The sequence below is a fragment of the Panthera uncia genome, chromosome D1 (assembly GCF_023721935.1).
Source record: "Panthera uncia isolate 11264 chromosome D1, Puncia_PCG_1.0, whole genome shotgun sequence".
Taxonomy (NCBI): domain Eukaryota; kingdom Metazoa; phylum Chordata; class Mammalia; order Carnivora; family Felidae; genus Panthera; species Panthera uncia.
Window position 1 is genome coordinate 47774697 of NC_064808.1, and position 23710 is coordinate 47798406.

At 43.2% G+C, this 23710-nt stretch overlaps 1 protein-coding gene and 1 long non-coding RNA gene across 13 annotated transcripts in view; one reads left to right on the forward strand and one right to left on the reverse strand.

Moving 5' to 3' along the window:
- DENND2B (DENN domain containing 2B) overlaps nucleotides 1–23710 on the forward strand; it is a 178302-nt gene that overhangs the window by 69919 nt on the left and 84673 nt on the right. For 7 of the 9 annotated variants that reach the window (XM_049650517.1, XM_049650522.1, XM_049650492.1 and 4 more), the window contains one exon: nucleotides 608–1505. The gene's annotated coding sequence lies outside the window, so the exon portion shown is untranslated. Of the gene's footprint in view, nucleotides 1–607; nucleotides 1506–4468; nucleotides 4587–23710 lie in introns of all 9 variants that reach the window. The other 2 variants (XM_049650549.1, XM_049650532.1) reach the window with 2 other exon arrangements.
- LOC125936489 (uncharacterized) lies at nucleotides 8404–22369 on the reverse strand. Of its 4 annotated transcripts, none has more exons than XR_007462035.1 (5): nucleotides 22236–22369; nucleotides 10690–10864; nucleotides 10471–10620; nucleotides 9176–9308; nucleotides 8405–9044 (listed from the first exon to the last, which is right to left on the reverse strand). It is a non-coding gene; the product is annotated as an uncharacterized LOC125936489 (long non-coding RNA). The 4 variants fall into 4 exon arrangements; XR_007462033.1 differs by having other exon boundaries at nucleotides 10471–10639; XR_007462030.1 differs by having other exon boundaries at nucleotides 8404–9044; nucleotides 10471–10864.

Genomic DNA, 23710 nt, shown 5'->3' on the forward strand with positions numbered 1-23710 from the left:
CCTTGTATCTCAATACTGGCTATCAAAAAAGTTGTTAGTTTTTAAGATCAGATGGTAGTGTACTTTAGTGGAAGGACACTGGACTAAAGAACAATGGACTGGCCTCTACTAGTTCTTTGACGGCCTAACTCACTAGCTGTGTAACTGTGGACTGAACATTTGATCTCTCTGAGCCTCAGTTTTCCCATGTATAAAATGGTAATAATATTGCTCAGTGTATTTCAGAAGGTTTGAGGGTCAGACAAAATAGTGCATATAATAGAAGGTCATGGGGCGCCTGCGTGGCTCGGTTGAGCATCCAACTGAGCTTGATCTCAGCTCGGGTCATGATCCCAGGGTTGCGGGATCACAAAGAAGAAATATACATGGGGGGATTGAATTGAGAGGGCCTGCTGTGTCCTAGACACTGTGCTGGCTCTTGGACAAAAATGATAGTATCCCTGGCTGTGACAGCAGCTCACAGACATCCAGGGGCTTTAGCTGCAGGTCTTGAGCAGGGCAGAGAGATGAGGTTGTGTTTGTATCTTGTTTGTTGCTTCTGCTATGACTCTGGACTTGTCTGGGACTCTTACTGGTCCTGACCTGGTGTCTTTCCTCTCTGTTGCAGGAAGATGAGAGACTGCTTGGGTATCAGCAATAGTACCATGAGTCCCTGCACTGGTTAAAGCCATCGCCACAACCTGGGCAGGCAGCAAGGTAAGTGGAGAGGCCAGTCCAGGCGAGCTCCTGGGATGTGAATACATTTCCGCCTCAAGTGCTGCCCGGAAAATCCCAAGTGCACAAACAAGTCAAGGCAATGCATCTGGGTCCTCCTACCCACACTCCAGGACCCAGAGGAAGGGCTTGCTTCCCCTCCCAAGTGCTCCAGCTAGCTCCCTCCCTGCTGGCCAGGCTTCTTCCAAGTTTAAAAAAAAAAAAAAAAAATGAGACACTAGAGGGGAGGAAAACAAGTCCACTCACTGTCTTTCCCTTCTCCCATCTTAACTGTTCAAGCAAGTTCCCAGGAGCTGCCCAGAGCTCTTGTTTGACTGGAAGGGAGGTAGGAGGAGTGGAATGTGTGCAAAACCCGAGCTGATCAAAAGACAGTGCTGTTTCATGGAAGCCTCCCAGAACTGAGAGCGGGAGAGAAGGGGGGGTGGAGGGGGAGAGAGGAGAGGAGACAGACAGAGAGAGAGAAAGAGAGAGAGAGAGAGAGAGAGAGAGAGAGAGCGCGAGCGCGAGCGCACAAGCGAGAGCAGGAGAGAGAGAGAGCAAGCCAGAGCACAGAGCACGCTGGCTGGCGAGAACAGGGTCTCCATGACAACTGGCCTGGCCGGCTAGAAGTGCTCTGCTCATTTGGCTGGAAGGAGCGCCACGAAAGGTCAGAGGAAGGAGCTGTGGGAAGCTCGCAGCAGGTATCGGAGCTTAAGAGAGTGGATTTTGGGGCCCCGGGCTCCCTTACAGACTGTGGTGTGAGCCAAACTCTGCCGAGAATGGAGTGGGCAGGAAAGCACCGGGACTTTCAGGTAAGGTCAGCTCCGGCTTGGATTGTTTTTTCTCCTTTCCTGGCCATAGTCTTGGGCTGTTTTCTGGGAGGCAGGGATAAGTCTGTACTCTCTGCTCAGGGTTTGGGGCTCAGGAATGATGTCATGCTCCAACAGTTGGATTCTATTAGCTTAAGGAGGAGGGAAACAGCCAATTTTCTTGACTTTGCAAATCTAGCTGATCTCACTCTTGCTGAACCTGAGGTGTTTAGACTTTTCTGTAGAAATCATCATCTTGTATTTAGCACAAAGGCTTAGGATATTTTACAGAAACAGTTTTTTTTATATAGAAAAAGCAAGTTATCATCATTCCAGCATTGTGTTTGGAGTTCCTACGTGGAAACTCCAGTGTCTTTTGAGTGGCTTGGTTTGTTCTAGTGAACACTGTCTGTTTTGTCTCTTGGTGTTGCTATGTCTGACCTGTAGTGAAAAAAGGAAAAAGCTCCAATTAACTCAGCTAGGAGCTTGTGGTGAGTTCCCAGTCTGTGGAGCAGTTATTAGGACAGAGGGACCGTCTTAGGGATATCTGAGCTAGGGTCACTCTCTTCGTTTCTCCCTCAGGTAACTTGGAAAGAAGCAAGCTGTCCTCCTTCATTAATAAGGCCCATCACAGGCTTTGCTAAAGGAGGCTGGCAGGTGTGTGTGTGTTTTGGGCTGGGGGTGGGGCCTGTGAAGAGGTTTCCTATACAGATATCTCTGAGTGAGCTCTCAGTGGTGGCTGCTACTAGGTTGCCTGTGAAGACATGAGGCACGAGGTTGTGGTTGTGGAGACACAGTACTGAGGTACTGTGATGGATTCTTCAGGTTAATATTTTAACCAAATCTCAGAGCACGCACTGTCCACACTGTGCATTCCTGTTTTGTTTGTCCTATGCTTTGGTGAAACTTGTTCTGTCCCAGAGGAGTGGTGTGTGCTAAGCTCAGTGTGGCCTAGGAGAGGAGATCCTTCCAGAAAGGCACCTTTATAGGTGATGGGGTAGTTAGGTTCTCAGTGATCTTATTTGGAGCATTAATGCAGCAGACACTCCCTGCAGTGGAGACTTATCAGGAGATGTGCTTCCGCTTCAGCCATGTTACATCTCAAACTTACTGCTGGGCCTTAGGGAACATTGTGGATGCCTCTGGTTTCTCTGTGGGTTGAGGGAACAGCTGCTGTCCTGGCTCTTCGGTTTTTCTTCTTGAACTTTTTGAACAGAATGTCTTTTGTATTCTGGCAGACAATGAGGGGGCCTTCTGATTAACTTCGGGTCAGCTTGCCAGTAAAAGCACTGACCATGTCCCCAGTTTGGGCTCCCTGATTGTATACATGTATGCATCAGTATTGTGGCCTGAGGGTCCACAAGGGTGAACTCTGTGGCCCTGGACCTCAGATGGGCCACTGCTATAGTGATGCCTCCTTTTAATACACTCCCAGTGATCCTCCGCTTAGTTGAAACCTCTGTTTTGTTGGAAGCATATGGCATTGCACTGTTGGTTGGGATTTAAATTTGGGGGTGTGAGGAGGAGGCCTCTCTGAGTCAGTGGGCAGTGCAAATCCAGAATCCCACTTTTCTACTCAAGTGGCTGTGGTTGGGGTTCCTCTAACTTTATCACCCCCACACATGTGAAGAGGGTGAGCAGGTGGTCATTCTTTTGATGTAGCAGAATGAGTACTGGATTTGAGGTGAGGAGACTTAGGTCCATGGTCAGGTTCTGCTACTTGCCATCAAGGTGGCCATGGGCAAGACCATTAACCTATGTGACCTTTAGATTTATTAGCTCTGAGATGAGAGATAATGATATAACTACTTTAACAGGTCTGTTGGGAGGAACAAAAATGAGGTAATTTCCGTGAAAGTGGGGCACCTAGGTGGTGCAGTCAGTTAAGTGTCCGACTCTTGATCTCCGCTGAGGTCATGATGTCACAGTTTGTGAGTTTGAGCCCTGCATCAGGCTCTGTGCTGATGGCATGGAGTTGGCTCGGGATTCTGTCTCTCCTTCTGCCTGCCCCTCCCCAACTTGTACTCTCTCTCTCTCTCTTTCTCTCAAAATAAATAAGCTTAAAACAATTTCTATGAAAGTAATTTTAAGCAAGTCAAGTCCTGTAAAATGTGAGATGTTGTGAATTAAAGCTTGAATGACGGCCCCATTCTCTTCTGGAAAGGCATTTTGCCTCTCTGTTCTGGTTTCCCAATTTATAAAGTGCCCTATTCTTCTGTGCATTTATAAATAAAAATGAGAAAAAACCTTTAAAAAGTCCTTCGAGATATTAAAGGAAATAAATGATGCTTTCTTTGGGAAATAGAAGAGTGATGTTCACTGCAGGTTTGAGCCTCATAAATGATGCTTCAGAGATGAAGCTTTCTTTGCTTAGGTTACCCGACTCATGTGTTTAGTATAGAAGAGAAGGATTCGAAGAGACCCTTCGCTTTTCCAGTGTCCCACAGCCAACTACCTGGCAGTTATGGTATACATTTCAGTAGCTGGAAGAGAGGCTTCTGATTGTCAGGGCTGGTTCCCTCATTCTGCTAGCTGGGTTCTGGGTCTGAAAGACAGGGTTTAACCGGCAGGCAGAGTTATCACTCTGAAAGGCTCCTTGGGGGCTGGGCAGCTCTTTCAGGAACCTGTATGGCTACAGCTTAGAGGGAAACAAGAAAGAAATGAGGAAGTGGGAATTTCAAGGGCAGAGATTCTTGATATGCATTGGGACTATGCCAAGGAACAGAAAAGCAGGGGTGGGGAGACTTCAGGAAAGGGCACCCAGATCTGTTCTCAGGGAGTGTGTAGGGCTCATGGCATGCCAGGTGGGAACACAGGGAGAGACCTGGCCCCCCATTTGGCAGCCTCAGCTTTTGTAGCAGGACAGGGCAAGCTTCCATGCCCTGGAGTAGGCTCTGGGAAGAAGCCCCTGGGAAGACCCTGAGGAGACAGATCTGTTATTGTTTAACAACAGAGCCTTTTTTCAGGTGAATCCATCATAGTAGCCTCTCAGGCCCGACAGAGAAGTGGTCCCAGAGAAGTGGTCCGTAGCTTAGATTGGGGCTGCAGCTGGTTCCCACTTCTGCTCAGTCCAGCTTCCCAGAGGTGAGTCACACATTGGATGGATCCCTCCATATTCTTTAAGGATTAAAAAGTAACGTTCCTGTTCTCACTCCCTCTCTCCCCCTTCCTCTACTGCCCTTCCTACATACTCTCCCTCTGGGCTCCCTCTCTCTAAAATTAGAATAATCAGTTACCCAAGGAAGTTGAAACTTTGAAATGCCTTCGAGGACAGGCCTAGGGCATCCTGAATTCTGCTGGCTCTACCCTGTCCCTGGAATGGAGGGTGTGGGTTTACAGTATGCAGGGGTGCCTCTGACTCCAGATATCTTGGCAACACTGCTGAGTTATAAGTAAGAGAGGCTGTGCTCCGTGTCTACCTAATCTGATTCTAAGAACTACTTTGGGGAGGACCACGGGGAGGAGGTGGAAGGGTCAGAGTCTGGGACTGCCAGAACACCTCCCTGCAGGCAGGTGAGGCTGAGAGACTGAAGAGCATGTCTTCTTGTTGCTTCTCTTTGTCTGTTATGTGTCACTGTCCTGGAGTCTCCTGATTTCCAGTGTTGGGCCCAAGAGAGTTTGCCGAGGCAGTCAAGCGAAGGGAATGTGTATCTGAGCCTATAGGAGTCCAGGCAGCCGCCCTGCAGAGTGTTGGCTTGGCCTCCCTTCTGAGCCTTTACATTAGCTTGGAAGAAGAGGGTGTTTAGGGTGGACAGGGGTGGGGGAGGGGGAAATCTGCTGGCAGATAATTGAGTTCTTTGAGTTAGAGTAACCATGGAAAGTGGAGAAGGGGCCAGGAGGGCATGAAAGAAAAAAAAAAAAATTACCATCTGGCATAGTCTGCAGAGAATTCTCTATAAAGCCTAAGGGAGAACTTGCATTAGTGAGTGCCTTCTCCTGGGGATGGGGAGGGAGATTCTGAGCATCTATTTTTGGCTTGGGAGGAGGCACTGTGTGCATCTATCTCAGTAGGTGGGTGCAGTAAAATGCTGGGTGCATCTATCTTAGGGGAATATGCTGCATAATATTGCCTGATAGGAAAATCCCCAGTGTCTCTGTTTCCACCTGTAAGACCTAGAAAACTTGCCTGTGTGTATTTGTGTGTTGAGGGGAGAGGAGGATGTTAAATGAGTTTAGACCTCATTGTAGGATTTCTCCAAAGATCCCTTCTCTTAGTATTTCTGGCTCTGATATACTGTTCTTGAAGGGCTATTGAAATGATCACAATATTCTCATCTAAAAACTGCCTATATGTTAGATTGCACTGTATCTATAAAAGGTGAATTATATATGCAATTAGGGTATGAAGGCTTCTTAATGAAAGCTGACCTGTTCTAAGTGTTTGTCATATAAACCACCCATTTCTCAAAGATACAGACTCCTCTTCTGTGTGACTTGTCTCTGAAGGGGTTTGTATATGAGCTAGAGATTGACTAATGAGAAGCAGTACAGTGAATGAAGGACTGTTTGACCCTGGGGAAAATGAAATGAACTGGGAGTTAGGGGAGACAAGATCTGAAGCAGTAGGAAAACTAGAAGGAAACAGGAGAAAGGCCCTGGACAAGGGGACTGGGGAAAGGTAGTTCTGAGGGGAAGCAGGGGAGATAGAAGGTAGTTCTTGGGCTGCTCTAGGAGGCCTTTACAATTTAGCAGAAGGCTGGCCTGTCCCCGGGGGACCCAATGAGACAGCGTTGTGTCCTGAGAGGCCGGCATTGGAGTTGACACCCCTGTTCATTTGCTCTTGGGCTCAGAGGCATCTCTGGTACCCATATGCCCTCTTAGTCTGTTCACCCATTTTGTCAGTGAATACAGAGTGGCTAGGCCAAGGGCTGGGGAGGGTCTAGATAGTAGCAAGTGAGGGACTTATCCCATATATATATTATGTTAGATGTTGTAGTTATTTCCTCCCCAAAGTGAGCCTCTGTGTGTTCGACTAAGAAAGAAGAAACAAAGACCCGCTGAAGTTTGGCGTTTTGCAGGTAGGGTTAATGATCATCTCATGCGTTAGGTTGGGAAGAAAGAGGAATAGCCAACTCTTAGACTCTGATGTGAAGTACTGTTTGAATGATGGACGAAAGCCAACTATAAAGGACTGGAAATATGAGGAGGGAGAGGGTTCTAGGTCTCTGTTGAAGTTTCTCTGAGAGTGTCAGTGAATTGGGTGTGGGAGGATAGGAAAAGGGAAAGGGAAAAATTGGAAAGAAAACTATATAGTCAGCTAGTTTTCAGAACTCTTTAGCCTTGTTAGAGGAAGTGAATTTTGGTGTGCTCACTTACGTCTTGGAACACAGCTCCCTGATGGAGTTCTGACAGCTAAATATCATAGATTGCTTTTAAATGAATCAACCTGCAATGTGTTTGTTCAGCTCTCAGTGACTCTTGATGCTCAGTGCGTGTGTGGTGGAATGGACCACTTGCACTTACTGTGAGTGTCTCAGTGCAGCAAGGTGTGGTAACGAAGAGCTGGTGCCCAAGGGTCTTACATGCCTAGGTTTAGAACCTGCCATTACAGTTAATGGCTGTGTGACCTTGGACAAGTTGTTTAATCTCCCTGAGCCTCCCTTTTCTGTGAGGCATCTGTGAAATGTATAATAGTAGTACTTAGCTTGTTAGCATTGTGCCAAGGAGTGAATGAAATGACACCTGTAAGGCTCTCAGCCAGTGCCTGGCACCTAGTAAAGGTTCGGTGCTTTCCATTATCATTATCAACTTAGTGCAGCATTTTGAAGAGTACAGCAGGCGTCTCTTTTTTTTTTTTTAAAAGATTTTTTGAGAGAGAGAGAGAGAGAGAGAGAGAGAGAGTGAGAAAGGGGAGGGGCAGAGGAAGAGGGAGAGAGAGAATCCCAAGCAGCCCCCACGCTGTCAGCACACAGCCTGATGTGTGGTTCAATCTTACAAATCGTGAAATCATGACCTGAGTTGAAACCAAGAAGTTTCGACTGAGCCGCCCAGGTGTCCCTATACTTTGCATTTTATTCACCTTTCTGACACCTGGGGAGAGTCTCCACAGTGGTCCTTCTCACCCCAGCTTCAGAGGCTCTGCTTTACCCTCCTGTAGGATGCATACCCTTCACTGTCATGACAGACTAGAACTGCTTCTTGCCAGTTGCTTCCTGGCAGCCTGCCCAGTCAGGGCCCCAGGTCCTCCTTCCCCCAACATTGGGCGCCCTTCACAAGCTGCTGTTGGTCCTTCTACTTCCATGAATCCTACCTGTGTATCCTTTAAGACCCTTTGCAGCCAGCTCTGGAAGCTTGTAGTCTGGCTCGTCCTCTTAACTATCTGTGGATCTCTGGCGAGTTAACCTTTGTAAACCTTAGTGTCTGCATCTGTAAATTGGGAATAATCTTACTCCTTTCAAAGGTTTGTTGTAAGGGTTAAATGAGTTAATTTTTTTAAATAATTTTTTTAAATGTTTACTTATTTGGGGGGGGAGGGGCAGAGAGAGAGGGAGACACAGAATGTGAAGCAGGCTCTGAGCTGTCAGCATCGAGCCTGATGTGGGACTTGAATCCATGAACCATGAGATCATGACCTGAGCTAAAGTCGGATACTTAACCTTCTGAGCCACCCAGGTGCACCAAATTAGTGAATTTATATAGAGCACTTAGCTTAGTTGCTGGCACAAATATGCTTTCAGTAATTGTTAGCTGTAATTGTTGTTTGAGAACTGTCTCTCCTGTGAGTTCCTCGGCCTCCATATAGCAGTACAGAGAGCCCTGGCCAGGTGGTCAGCAGATCTGAGCTTTAGTCCTGGCTCTGTTGGTGACTTTTGGGTGACCTTGGGGAAGTAACCTTGGCTTCTCTAGGCTTCAGTTTCCTCTTCTAAAAAGTGGGGGGTTTAGATACAGTGTTTTCATTGACATTTTGACTTGACTCTTAAATGCGTATGTCTTGTCTTTCCAACTAGATTCCCTGAAGTTCTATAAAATTATTCCCCAAATTGGCCAACATATATTGCTTATGCTTAAAAAATATTTGCATAGCTTTTTTTTTTTTTTTTAATCCTATCAGCTGGATTCTAGAAAGCATTTGACTTGGTTCTCATAACTTGGAGCCTGGAATCTTGCTCTCAGATGCACAGGGCTTGGTTGTAACAACCTGCAAAGAGGTTCCAGCCTTTAGTAAGTTAGAAAATCTACCAGGTTAGTAAGAAAGGAGGTGGGTTTCACTTGGTCCTCCTGGGGAAATTTTGGTTGACAGATGTTTAGGGTACTTATTTGTTCTGCTGTATAGACTCAGATCAGCTTTGTGAATAAGTACTGCCATCACTATTTCCTTCTCTCTGTGGAGAAAAATGTCAGTGTTTCCTTCAGGGTTTGAAGCGAGCCATTGGTGCTCAAAGAAAAACCTGTGTGTTACGAGAAGAGCTGTCTAATGAAAGAGTGACATTTAGAGCCTGGGCTCCGGAGGCAGACAGTAGGGGTTCATATTCTGGTTCTGCTACTTACTAGTTCTGAGATCTTGGGTAAGTTATGGAGCCTGTCCATGCCCCAGCTCCTTTTCTGTGAAACAGAAGTGCTAATTGTATTATTTTGTAGTGTTGTGGTGAGGCCTAAGTGTCACGTGCTTAGCATAGTACCTTGTATCTGATGCTGAATGAAATGTGAGCAATTACTGTTATATATCTTATTACCTTGTAAGCCAAGCAGAGTTTGTTTCCGAATGGTTGGTTTGTCTGGTTTGTTCTGCTGAGAAATGTGGAGCGATGTTCCCTTGCTCCATGTTTTGGGCAGACATCTAGTATCAGCAGAGCAGTAATAAGTGTCCTGCAATCAGTATATAGATTGTAGCTCTTGTACTTTGCTTTTGTAAAGAAATATATAAACCAGAAAGAGAATCTGAGCCAAAAGAGCATGTAGGTTTAAAGGACCCTTTTTGATGAGTAACACATGTTATATGGCACTGGAGTTAGGGGCATGGCAGAACCCTGGGTAAAAGAGGAAGATGGGAAGTGGGATGACAGAAAGTAGAGCTAGGTAATGCAGAGTGGCAAGTATCTCTGAGCAAGTGGGAGTGGCTATGACAGTAAGCCCCACTGAGAAGCTTTATCTTCCCTGTAGGTACGTTGACTCCTCAGCCCCAGGTGAGACTTGCCCCCACACCCCACAGTGCTCACTCAGATCGATCTCAGAGGAATGGTGGATTGGGATGAGGCGGCTCTAATCTGTTCCTAACTAGAATGAGTAGCATGAGTAGCTCGGTGTGTCTTATCTACAAGTATAATTATAAAGAGATTTCCTTTTCCAGCTGTAAGAAACAGGAACTTTTGCTGCCAAACTTAGCAGCATGTTTTAAGTCCTTCAAATCTCCTCTGAGTGCTACCAAAGCTCTCAGCTTTGTTGTTATCTCTTGTTGAAATATAGCCTGGAAAGGTCATATCAACAGTGCCAATTTATGGGCCTGCTGAACCCAAGCAGGCCTAGGGCAGAATGGGGAGTTCCTGGGAGTAGGTGTTTCACAGATTTTCCCTTTGAGTTAGGCTGTTTATAATTTAAGGTTCTTTGTGCTTTAGAGAAGACCAGACTCTGAAGATTAGGGTCAAACATTGTATTTCTTCTGCAGTTTTACTTGTGTAGGCAGGCGCTCAGACTCTACAATAGCTCTCTGTATGGCTGGGAGAGGCTCAGCCTTGATGGGACTTACGGCTGCCAAAACCATGCCTGGCACTCCTTATAGGAGGTAAGTTTTCTTGGCACAAAGTTATGCCAGAATCCTTCACCCCATTTAGTTTATTAGCAGTTTTTGACCTATCGTGTGTTCTGAAGGGGTGATTAAAAGTGGCCAAAAGCACATGGTATAGAAACCACACATGGAGATTTTGCACTCATCTGAGGAGAAAAAGGTCAGATCTGTGTGTGCATATACAGTACTCTGTCACTTGGTAAAACAGATACAAATAGGGAAAGGAAACTAAAGAACTTAACTGACCTCAGCATCTATAAAGAAGCGTGGTACTTGAGTGCCAGAGGAAAATACCTGGGACAGCTGAGGTGAACTTGGCGATGGCAGTGACCTTGGTTGGCAGTCTGTGACTTGACCAACTCAGCTGCTGTGTTCAGAGAATTGAGGCTTTGGAATCTAGGAAGGGAAGAGAGCACTGAAATTTTTTATTTTCTTTGCCTCCCTCTAACCCCCTGATTCACTCACCAGTCTGGGTTCAGACGCACATGGAAAGATTGCCAGATAAATTGCCGTTTTTGAAGTGGTATGGGCAGCACTGTCCTCTCTGTGTCTCTGTGTCTCTGTGTCTCTGTGTCTCTGGGTTTGAGTCCTCACTGCTGCTCAGGAGTGAGTTACTGCTCACCTGTGCTGGAAGAGCTGGCTGGGAGGAGACGGGTGGTAAAAAAGGCAGTGATGGTAGTAAGAAGCCATGGAGACAGTAACACCTCTGACATCATCCCAGGCCCTGAGAGTAGTTAATGTTTTGTCAGCAGGGGAGTTGGGATGACTGTGTTCCCCAAGAGTTTATTTCTCCTCAGCCTTAAAAAAATTAATTAAGAAATTAAAGTATAGTTAACATACAATGTTATGTTAGTTTCAGGTGTACAGCATAGCTATTTGACAATTCTATACATTACTCAGTGCTCACCACGCCAAGTAGTCACCATCTGTCACCACACAAGGATATTACAATATTAGTGAATATTTTCCCTATGCTGCACTTTTTATCTCCATGATGTATTTATTTTGTAACTGGGAACTTGTGCCTCTTAATCCCTCTTATCTATTTCACCCATTCCTCCACCTGCCCCCGCCTCTGGCAACCACCAGTTTATTCTCTGTATTTAAGAGTTTGTTTTTTGTTGTTGTATGTATGTTTGTTTGTTGCATTTTGTATATTCCACATATAAGTGAAATCGTATGGTATTTGTCTTCCTGTGTCTTATTTCACTTAGCACTATATGCTCTAGGTCTATTCATGTTGTCATAGATGCCAGGATCTCATTATTCTTTATGGCTGAGGAATATTCCAAAGTGTGTGTGTGTGTGTGTATGTGTGTACCATATCTTTATCCATTCATCTTTTGATGGACACTTGAGTTGCTTCTATATCTTGGCTATTGTAAATTGGGACAACCACTGTGGAAAACAGTATGGAAGGTCCTCAGAATTAAAAACGGAAATACTGGGGCGCCTGGGTGGCTCAGTCAGTTGAGCGTCCGACTTTGGCTCAGGTCATGATCTCATGGCTTATGGGTTTGAGCCCCGTGTCAAGCTCTGTGCTGACAGCTCAGAGCCTGGAGCCTGCTTCAGATTCTCTCTCTCTCTTTCTTCCCCTGCTTGTGCTCTCTCTCTCTCTCTCTCAAGTAGAAATAAACATTAAAAAAATTAAATTAAAAAATGGAAATATCATCTGATCCAGTAATTCCACTAGTAGATGTTTACCCAAAGAAAGCAAAAGACTAACTTGAAAAGATATATGCACCCCTATATTTATTGCAGCATTATTTATAAGAGCCTTTCTCTTTTTACTTTACACTCTTTCCTGGAGATTCCATCTTCTGCTACCAGGTAGAGAAGTAAGGTGTGGGGTGTGTGTGTCAAACTCTGCACCTCTTGTTTAGAAACTTTTTATTTATTCATTCATTTATTTATTACATGTTTACTGAGTACCCATTCTGGTCTAGGCACTGTTCTATATGTAGAGATGACTGAGACAGCAAAGTATATGTGTCATGGAGCTTAAAATGTTTTGGGTAGCAGTCAGTAAATAAGTAAACAATAAATGAGATAATGATAGTGACACAAGCTATGAAAGAAATAGTGGTGATGTAAAAGAGAGAGAGTAGCAGGAACTTGAAAGCTATTAAAAGAGGAGTTAGAGAAAGCCTCTCTGAGAATGGGACATTGGAGCTGCAAGTTCAAGCACAAAAAGAAATTGTGAATGTTCAGGTTTGGGGCATGTACATTTCTGGAGGAGGGAACAGTAAGGGCAAAGGCCCTGAGGTAGGAAAGAGCTTGGCATGTTGAAAGAACATGAAGTTCATTGTTAGAATATAAGGAGCCAGTGATTATAAGGGCATAAAATGTTGGTAGAGGCTAGTTCAGGTACAGCCTTTTGGCCATGGTAAGGAGTTTTGAGAACCAATGTGAAGGGTGTACATTCTAGGTCTGTGGCACGACCAGAGATAGGATGTCAAAATGTGAAAGGGATGGCTAAGAGGAACATTGGATTTGATTGAGAAGAATCAAGAAAAAATATGGGGAAATTGAGGGGGATCTGGAGTGGGGATAGGCCTAGCTAATTAGCTAAAAGAAGTGGAATAAGTATAATTCCATGCTGCATAATTCTTGGGATCAAGCAATATATGTTTTAAAAACTGCTGTATATTTTAGGTTTGTGGTATATCATTAGTAGAATGCTTTCTGTATTCCAGGCATTGTATTACACCAGGCATTTTTACTTACATCATTTCAGTAAATTCTCACAATCATCTTTGAGTGAATTTGCTGATGTTTTGATGTCTACATATGAGGAACTGAGAGTGGCTGACTTGCTTAAAATCCAAATCTAAGTCTGTCTGATTCCAAAGGATATGCTCCTTTTATACCTCCACTCTAATTGGTATACCAACTGTACTTTCTTTTAGTTATCTAACATACTTCATGTGCATTTTCCCTCTGAATTGTTATGTGTTGTTTACTGTTATGTTCTGCCATCTATCCATTGGGAGCTAGGATAGATTTTGGATGTTTGTCGATTTTAATGAGTTCTTTTCAACTTTCTCTGAAAGGAGTACCTGGTTAAGTATGGAGAATTCCATTCCAAATAAAAAACCGGGGAGGCTGGGGGTAGGTGGCAAGACTCAGAAGCAGATAACCTGAATCATAACTCTTTGGGTAGGAGAAGTGATGGTCTTTTTCATTAACAATATTCCACAAGTAGTTAGATATCTTAGATTACGATTCCTTCTGTTTTATAGTAAAAAGATAGAATTTGTTTTGGGAAAATATAACTAATTTTCAGTAAATTAGCATTTGTAAATAAACTATGATTTCCTAGTTCACAGGTTTCTTTTAGAATCTCAAAGTTCATTAGAAATGTTTGAGGAAATAAATTTATCAGGCCACAACTTTCACTTGCTGGAAATTGAACATTGACTAGTTTCTATTGGTGGATACTTCCTTTTTTGAAGGATTGATCCTGTTTGGATTCTATAAAGCAAGGGTCAGGATTCTGAAATGAAAATGTGTGGGCTGTTTGTAAACTCTCATTCCTCGGTGTTCATGAGATCTGTGTTCAGCCTTGTCAGCCAGCTTAGATGGAATAGTTTGAAGGGCAGAGCAGGGTGAGATTGAATTTCAGATTTAGCATGGATTCTTGACACACAGAGGAATTTTCTTTTGTAATGGGATTCTGCTTTCCTGTCTCCCCTGTCCCTGTCTGTTTTAGTAACCACTTTGCTTCTGGAGGAAAAGATGTGTGGTTAGGAAAGATTCCTGTAGACAACGTTTTTATCTTTAGCACTGATTCGCTGAGCAAACATGAGATGCTCACCTACCATGAGTAGGTACATACAGATGAATTAGGGGTGAGGCTAAGAAGATTGGTTTGGTCAGATCTTTAAGGGCTAGAACCCTTCAGGTACTGGAGAATCCTTCTTTTGAAAATAGGAAAGGAACACAATTGGATTTGGTTGGTAGAAAAGAAACCTGTGAGACCATGTGGAAGATAGAATGGGGGTGGGAGGAAACTTGTCTTACTGGGTATAACTAGTGAGGGCAGTATTCCAGTCTCTCACAGCTTATTTAAAACTGAGTATGAGGGAAGTCTGGAGGATCTGAACTCCAGATTGTAGGTTTTCAGACTTGAGAGGGGCTCCAAATTCACCTGGAGAGATAGTTTCCAATTCAGTAGATCTGGAGTGGGGGCTGGGGGTGTGCATTTTTAACAAGTTTCTAAGTGCTGCTGCTGGTTGGGAACCACTGCGTAAGAGGCTCAGCAGCTGAGATTCAAAAAGGGTGTGAGGGCCAGATGTAATCCGTATGCCTTCTTTCAGTGACCTAGAATTTCACGTCTATACTTTAGAATCTCTTGGGTGGCTTACCACTGTAATGTCAACAAAGCCCAGTAAAGGTCCATGCCCTCAGTCACAGTGACTCTTCTCACGATATCCATATCACTTCCGGATGAGGTTTCCAGCTGAGTGCTTGTCTCTAAGCAGCTGTTTGACTTATTTTTGGAAAATGCCCATCCTGGCCACTTGATTCTATTAGGAGAGATGACATTTATGCCAGGATGAGCTCCCACCTTGCCCTTTAGCACACCCCCTGGTTGGCAGGACTGTTTTAGGGACTGCCGTCAGGCTTAGTTCTGAGTGTGTTCTGTTGATTAGCCAGGTTTACACAGGACATGCCTGGGAGATTATCTCTTTAGCCCAGGAGTTGAATTTCCAGGACAAAGTCCACAGTTGGCAGCTGATAGGCTGAGAACACCTGGAAGAGAGGATTTCACTTGGCTTTCACTTAGCCAGGCCTCTCAGTGCCTCTTCCCACAGAGGTCGGGTGTTCTACTTGTCTGCTGCCCATGTGGGTATCTTTGGGATGCCTCTCCCAGAGCAGTGTCGCTCCAAGCAGTGCTCCCTTGCTCTCTGTTTCAGGATCTGTGGCTTCATGTGAGACACTTGAGTGAATAATCATAAGCTGCCCTCTCTTCCTTGAGGTTCTCATTTCTTGAATCACTGTCTGTGCTTGCTTCTCTCCTTGGGGAAGGATCTCCATTTTCTCCTCTATGGTAGGTGACTCTTAGGTTTTCCCTGACACCCCCCTTTTCTTAGCTTTGCTCATTAGTTCAGCACAGTTGTAGAATTCTGTTTCAGTATGGAAAGAGATATTAAAGGTTACCTGACCTAGCACTGCCCAACCTTTTTCTTATCCCTGCACACACAAGAAGTGATAACTTTTGCAAGGCACGTTGGGATAACAGGAGGAGGCTCCTGGTAGCGCTGAGCCCCAGTGCTGCCCTGGGGCTTGAAGGAGTCGCAGTGTCTACACAACCATAACCCATTCTTGGCATTGTGGTTGGGAACTCTGGTCCAGTCCCACTTGCGTCAGAGTCCCACTTGCGTCAGGTGAGAAAACCGAGCGCCCAAGGTGCGGAGCCAGGACGGGGAATTGACTTTTGATTCAGGGCTTTGCTGTAAGCATTTCACAAGAACTATAATGTGTTACAATTTCAAATTAGTAAGCGTGCATGAAACTATCTCAGGTTAATTTTTCTTTAAGACCTTTTTTGGTGGGGGGCACCTGGGTGGCTCAGTTGGTTGAGCATCTGACTCTTCTTGATTTTGGCCCAGGTCATGAACTCATAGTTGGTGAGATCGAGCCCTGTGTTGGGCTCTGTGGTGACAGCGTGTACTTGGGATTCTCTCTCCCCCAATCTCTCTCTGCCCCTCTGCCACTTGCTCTCTCTCTCTCAAAATAAGTAAATATTTTTAAAAAGTATTTTTTTAATAACAAAAGTAATACATTTGTTCTGTAAACTTTTACACAATAGGAAAATACATGTTGGAATATGAGCCTTTCCTATAAACTGGTGCCCCAGGAGTATAATCACTGTTAACAGTTTCCTCTACAATACATTTATATAAACATTTATTTTATTTTTATAAAAATGATTATATTCTAACCAAAAATGGAAAATAAAAAGTATTGGCGAGGATGTGGAAAAATTAGGATCCTCATACACTGCTGGTGGGAATATAAATGGTACAGCTGTTGGGGAACAAATTCAAAAGCTAAAACTTACGATGTGACCCAGCAACTCCACTCCTAGGTATTTATGCCCCCCAAAATTGAAAACAGGGACTCAATTATATGCCAATATTCGTAGCAGCATTACCCACAGTAGCCAAAATGTGGAAACAATCCAGGTGTTCACCCGCTGATGTATAAGTAAACAAAATGTGGTGTATGCACACAATGGAATATTATTCATCCATAAAAAGGGATGAAGTTCTGATACTTGCTACAGTGTGAATGAACCTTGAAAACATTGTGCTAAGTGAAATAAACCAGACACAAAAGGATAGATATCGTATGATTCTGCTTATGTGCAATATCTTTAATTGGCAAATTCATTGAGATAGAGTAAATTAGAGGTTACCAAGAATTTGGGGAGAGGAGACAATGAGGAGCTATTGTATAATGATGGTTACAGAGTTCTGTTGGGGTGATGAAAAAGTTTTAGAAATAGATAGTGGTGATGGTTGCACAAGATTGTGAATGTAATTAATGTCACTGAATTGTAAACTTAAAAATGTTTAAGATGGTAGATTTTATATATGTTTTGCCCCAATTAAAAAATGAATAACAAGATTATACTCTACTGAAAATGGTTTCACTTGGTAATTTATCTAGGCTATTTTTCCATGTCAGTGTATTACTTTGAACAGCAGCATTGTGTTTCTTCAGGTGGATGTAATGTAATTTATTTAACCAAGCCCCTATTGATGGACACTTGAGTTGTTTCCAATTTCAACTGTTATAAACAGGGCTGCAGTAGCCAGCAGCACACGGCTGTCTTTGCCCGAGCGTTGTAGTACTTGTACTACCTTAGGCAAAATTCCTAGAAGGGAAGATTTGCTGATCAAAGGCATGCTCATTTAAGATGTTAATAAATATTGCTTAACCACTTTCCAGAGAAGTTGCATCAATGTAATTCTCATCAACAGTATGTAAAGGTGCCTGTTTCTCCCCCACCCTTGCCAACATGGCTGTTGTAAATCTTATAAACCATTGTAATCTTTGCCGATCTGATAGGCGAAAAGGATTTCTTATTGTTACTTTACTTAGGATTTCTTTACTTGTTAGTGAAATTGAACACCTTTTATGCTCACTGGTAGCTGTGTTCATTCTTTTGGGAATTTTTGGTTCAAGTACTTTGTTCATTTTTCTATTTGGTCATTATTTTATCTTGTAGATTCAGTAAGAGCTTTTAAATAACATGTTACGTTAGAACTGTTTTCCATATAAGTTGCTGATATTTTTCCCCTCAGTTTATTTTTAATTTTTGACTTTTTATGTTAATTACTTGCTTTTCATATATCTTATATATCGTATGTCTTAAATTTTTATTTAGGCAAATGTATGATATTTTCCTTCAGGGCTTGTTTTTTCTCTCATTAGTGGCTTTTGAGTTGAATTTTGTGTCATACTTAGAAAAGTTTTCTTCCCTCCTCAGAATTATACAACTCATTGATTTTTTTCTAGTGTTTATCATTCCAATTTTTTACATTTAAGTTGTAACTAAGTTTCTGGTAAGGATTGAGGTAAGAATTAAATTTTATTGATAAAATACCTGAAAATAACCTTCTCCTATTAAATCAGCTCTTTTTATAAACTTTGTGAATGTCTATTACATTTACTTTAGTGTTTTTAAAAAACATTTATGAGAGAGAAGAGAGAGCGGGGAAGGGTCAGAAAGAGAGAGAGAGAGAGAGAGAGAGAGAGAGAGAGAGAGAATCCCAAGCAGGCTCCCTGCTGTCAGGACAGAGCCCCAGGTGGGGCTCCAACTCACAAACTGAGATCATGACCTGAGCTGAAACCAAAAGTGGGATGCTTAACACACTGAGCCACTCAGGCGCCCCTACATTAATGTTTTTTGTGAGTGAGGCTACCAATATTCAAATTCTTGCAATATAAAGGCCTTTAGCGAGAGAGGGAGATCAAGGAATTGGGCCCAAGTCTTCTGATTGCCATTCTTGTTTTTTTGTGTTGGCTATTATCCTTACACAGTGCAGCCAGATTCCTTTTCTTGATGTTTGGGGAAAATTGCATCATTCCTCTTTGAGAAACTTTATAGTGAATCCTATGTGCAATCATATTTGACACATTAAACCTGGGTAGTGTGACATGAAAGCCTTGTTCTTAAACCTGGTGAGGTGAGCTCAGCCTGGCTGAGGTGAGAGCAGAGAGACAATTACATGCTTGGTGCTGAGGAGACTAAAGGGCCAAAGTCAAAGGGATGTTAAGACAACATCCAGGAAGGTTGTGACTCTGGGTGAGGGGAGCAGCAGGAAGAAGAGTGAAGAAACTTGGATGCTTACAAGATTAAGGAAGATTTTTGAACTGAGAGAAGGAAGAATAATAATTATTTAAGGTCCTGGATACTAAACTAGTTAGGTCCCACCTAATTATATTTTTTAAAAATTTATTTATTTATTTATTTATCTATCTATTTACATTTTAGGTACATACAGTACAATATTGATTTCAGGACTAGAATTCAGTGATTCATCACTTACATACAACAACACACAGTGCTCATCATGAGTGCCCTCCTCAGTACCAATCACCTATCTAGCCCATCTCCCACGTGCCTCCCTCTGTCAGCCCACAGTTTGTTTTCTGTCATTAAGAGTCTCTTGTGGTTTGTTTCCCTCTCTTCTCTTTTTTTTTCCTTCCTTCCCATATGTTTATCTGTTTTGTTTCTTAAATTATACATATGAGTGAAGTCATATGGTATTTGTCTTTCTCTGACTGACTTATTTCACATAGCATAATACAGTCTAGCTCTATCCACATCACTGCAAATGGCAAGATTTCAGTTTTTGATGGCTGAGTAATATTCTGTCATATATATCACATGTGATATATATATCACATCTTCTTTATCCATTCATCAGCTAATGGACATTTGGACTCTCTCCATAGCTTGGCTATTGTTGATAATGCTGCTGTAAACATTGGGGTGCATGTACCCCTTTGAATCTGTATTTTTTTTTTTTTTAATTTTTTTTTTCAATGTTTTTTATTTATTTTTGGGACAGAGAGAGACAGAGCATGAACGGGGGAGGGGCAGAGAGAGAGGGAGACACAGAATCGGAAACAGGCTCCAGGCTCCGAGCCATCAGCCCAGAGCCTGACGCGGGGCTCGAACTCACGGACCGCGAGATCGTGACCTGGCTGAAGTCGGACGCTTAACCGACTGCGCCACCCAGGCGCCCCTGAATCTGTATTTTTATATTCTTTGGGTAAATACCTAATAGTGCAATTGCTGGCTTATAGGGTAGTTCTGTTTTTAGTGTTTTGAGGAACTTCCATACTCTTCTCCAGAGTGGCTGCACCAGTTTGCATTCCCACCAGCAGTGTAAGAGTGTGTTCCCTTTTTCCTGTATCCTCACCAACACCTGTTGTTCCTTTTTAAAAACATTTTTTTAATGTTTATTTATTTTTGAGAGACAGACAGACAGAGCATGAGTGGGGGAGGGGCAGAGAGAGAAGGAGACACAGAATCTGAAGCAGTCTCCAGGCTCTGAGCTCTCAGCACAGAGCCTGACACAGGGCTCGAACTCATGAACCACGAGATCATGACCTGAGCCAAAGTTGGACACTTAACCAACTGAGCCACCCAGGCGCCCTGACACCTGTTGTTTCTTGTGTTGCTAATTTTAGCCATTCTGATGGATATGAGGTCATATCTCATCATGGTTTTGATTTGTCTTTTTCCCTGATGATGAGTGATGTTGAACATTTTGTCATGTGTCTGTTAGCCATCTGGATGTCTTCTTTGAAATATTGGGACTTCATCAAGATAAAAAGTTTCTGTGTAGCAAAGGAAATAATCAATAAAACAGCCTATGGAATGACATATCTGATAAAGGTTTAGAAATAAACAACTTATCAAATTCAACACCCAAAAACCGAGTATAACCCAGTTAAGAAATGGGCAGAAGACATGAATAGACACTTTCAAAGAAAACATCCGGATTTTTTTTTTAAATTAGAGAGAGAGTGTGAGTGCACAAACATGTGAGTGGGGGAGGGGTCAGAGGGAGAGAGAGAATCTTTTTTTTTTTTGATTATTTTTTTTAAATTTAATTTTTTATTTTTTTAAATTTACATCCAAATTAGTTAGCATATAGTGCAACAATGATTTCAGGAATAGATTCCTTAGTGCCCCTTACGCATTTAGCCCATTCCCGCTCCCACACCCCCTCCAGTAACCCTCAGTTCTCCATATTTATGAGTCTCATCTGTTTTGTCCCTCTTCCAGTTTTTATATTATTTTTGTTTTCCTTCCCTTATGTTCATCTATTTTGTCTCTTAAAGTTCTCATATGAGTGAAGTCATATGATTTTTGTCTTTCTCTGACTGACTAATTTCACTTAGCATAATACCCTCCAGTTCCATCCACGTAGTTGCAAATGGCAAGATTTCATTCTTTTTGATTGCTGAGTAATACTCCATTGTGTGTGCGTGTGTGTGTGTGTGTGTGTATATGTGTGTGTATATATATATATATATATATATATACACACACACACACCACATCTTCTTTATCCATTCATCTATCGATGGACATTTGGGCTCTTTCCATACTTTGGCTACTGTTGATAGTGCTGCTATAAACATGAGGTTGCATGTGTTCCTTTGAAACAGCACACCTATATCCTGTGGGTAAATGCCTAGTAATTGCTGGGTCGTAGGGTAGTTCTGTTTTTAGTTTTTTGAGGAACCTCCATACTTTTTTCCAGAGTGGCTGCACCAGCTTGCATTCCCAGGGAGAGAGAGAATCCTAAGCAGGCTTCATGCTTAGCATAGAGCCCCGAAATGGGGCTCGAACCCATGAGCCTTAAGATGACCTGAGCCAAAAATCAAGAGTCAGACACTCAACCAACTGAGTTACCCAGGTGCCCCTAATTATATTTTAAAAGTCATCTTTTAGTGCTGGATCAGCCAAGGGTTGTTGCTCCTAAGGGTTGTGAACCCATAAGAGAAAGCCTTATTCAAGGGTCAGAGTAAGTAAAATCTTGCAACCAGAGAAGTTAGGGTTTGAAAGACCCCGGAGAGCAGCATCAACCTGGCATCATTTCTGTTCTTGTCAGCCAGGATCTTAGATGGAAATATTTTTAGTGGGAATAGGCTAAATAAGGAAGCAGGAGGAACGAACGACTTCAGACCAGCGGATGTTCATTAGGCCTCTGTAGGACCAGCTGCATATAGACATAATCCCTACCCTTAAGGAACTTAGTAGTTCAGTGGACAAGGCACATAAAAGGTCAATATAAGTGGCACCAGGAGGAAGGGATTCGTTTAGTCACCGGTGGGAAGGAAGAGTGTGATCAAGATGAGGGCAAGGTTTCACAGAGGAAATGATGCAGATTTAGGTTTTGAAGTATGAAAAAATTGTGGCTTTTTTTTAAGTTTGTTCCTTTTGGCCATCATGAATAGTTATTTTTTTTAATTTTTTATAACGTTTATTTATTATTGAAAGACAGAGAGAGACAGAGTATGAACAGGGGAGGGGCAGAGAGAGAGGGAGACACAGAATCTGAAGCAGGCTCCAGGCTCTGAGCTGTCAGCACAGAGCCTGACACAGGGCTCAAACTCACAAACCACGAGATCATGACCTGAGCCGAAGTAGGACGCTTAACTGACTGAGCCACCCAGGCGTCCCATGAATAGTTATTTTTTAAGTGGACAAGCCAAAGGAAGGGCATTCCAACGTAGAGGGATCAGCATGTGCCAAGACAGAGAGGAATGAAGCAGTATGTGCAAAGTTCTGTGCACAGAACTACCAACTTGGTCATTTTTGCTGTGCGTGGTAGGGCAGGATGAGCAGCGGCAAGGTGAGACTGCAGAGACTGGTCTCCAGAACTAGCCCTTGTAGGGATGGATCTGCCATTGCTCTGCATACCAGATCACCCCAAACTTAGTGGGTGTTTAAACAACAATAATTTTGTTATTACCTCTCATGGTTTTGGAGGTTTTGCTTGCAGTCTTCTCATGTAGTTTTAGTTAGGTGGTGGCTGGGGCTGAAATCATCAGAAGGCTTCCTTCTCCCATGTGTAGTGCCTGAGCTGGGGAGATTCAAGCATCTGGGGCTCCTGTGGTCTGCTGCTCTCACTCCATCCTCCCCCCACCCCCCATTATTACTCCCTGTAGTCACTCTAGCCTTATGGTCTCCGGGATTGCTGGATTTCTTATCAGGTGGCTCAGGACTTGAAAGCCAGTGACCCTAGAGAGGCTGGCAGAGGTTGCATGGCCTTTATCTAACCTAGCCTTGGAAGTGAAGTACCCTCACATAGGCCACATTCTGTTCCTTGAGGTAGTTAAAGGGGCTCTTCTGATTTAAGGAGAGGAATATCAGACAGTTTGCAAACTTGTTTTGAAAGCATGAGAGTTATAAAGAAACTTGAATTTTATGCTATGGGACAGTTTTTCCCAAACTTAGTTCATTGCTTACCATCTTCACAGTATTACCATGGCCTCTTAATACCTGAACTGTTATTTACATAATGTTTAAATCAGCTCACTTTCAAACTTAAATTTGTTTTAAAAGGAAATGTTATCTCACTTTCTTAAAGTGGAAAATCAATATTACTTGTCATATACACAAGGTAACTTTTAAAGTAAATACAGTGAGGACAAAAAGTTTTAGCCAGGGGCACCTGGGTGGCTCAGTTAGTTAAATGTCTGACTTTTGCCTTCCGCTCAGGTCATGATCTCACAGTTCATGAGATTGAGCCCTGAGTGGGACTCTGTGCTGATAGTGTGGAGCCTGCTTGGGATTATCTCTCTCCCTCCCTCTCCTTCTCTCTCTGCCTTGCTCACACACACTCTCTCTCAAACTTATAAAAAAGAAATTAAGAAAAATATTTAGCTAGATACTGCTGCCTATGAAAGTCTCTCTTAAGAGATCAAGGGGTTAGAGCTAGAGCTAGCAGCAGCGTGTGGAGACTTTCTATTGAATCGAGTGAGAGGTTTGCAAGAACAGGTGAACGACCCAATCACCTTGTGATTTCATGCCGCAGGGTGCCTGCCCTATAGTTCTTTACTGCGTTCTGGGAAGCACTGCTGTGAGCAGTGGAGCCACTAAAAGCACTTGAACCCTGGAGTGATACGGTGAACTTGCATTGCAGCAGGATCACTTTGGTTGAAGTGTAGGAAATAGGCCTGTAGAAAGTAAAAGTAGAAGCAAGGAGATGGTTCTTAGGGGATTATGGCAGTAAGTCAAGCCAATTGATGATAAACTCTGCGTGAATAAGGGGCAGGGGAAAGGAGGAGGTGAACCTGAGGCATTAAGGAGGCAGCATTGGCAGGGCCAGACTGAGTTGGAGTAAGAAGGAGAAGGAGAAGTCAGAGATGACTTGTAGAGTTGGGGAAAAGTGGAGAAAGTTTGTCAGAAAAGTACAAGAGGCAAAAAGTGTTTTATTAGAGGTGG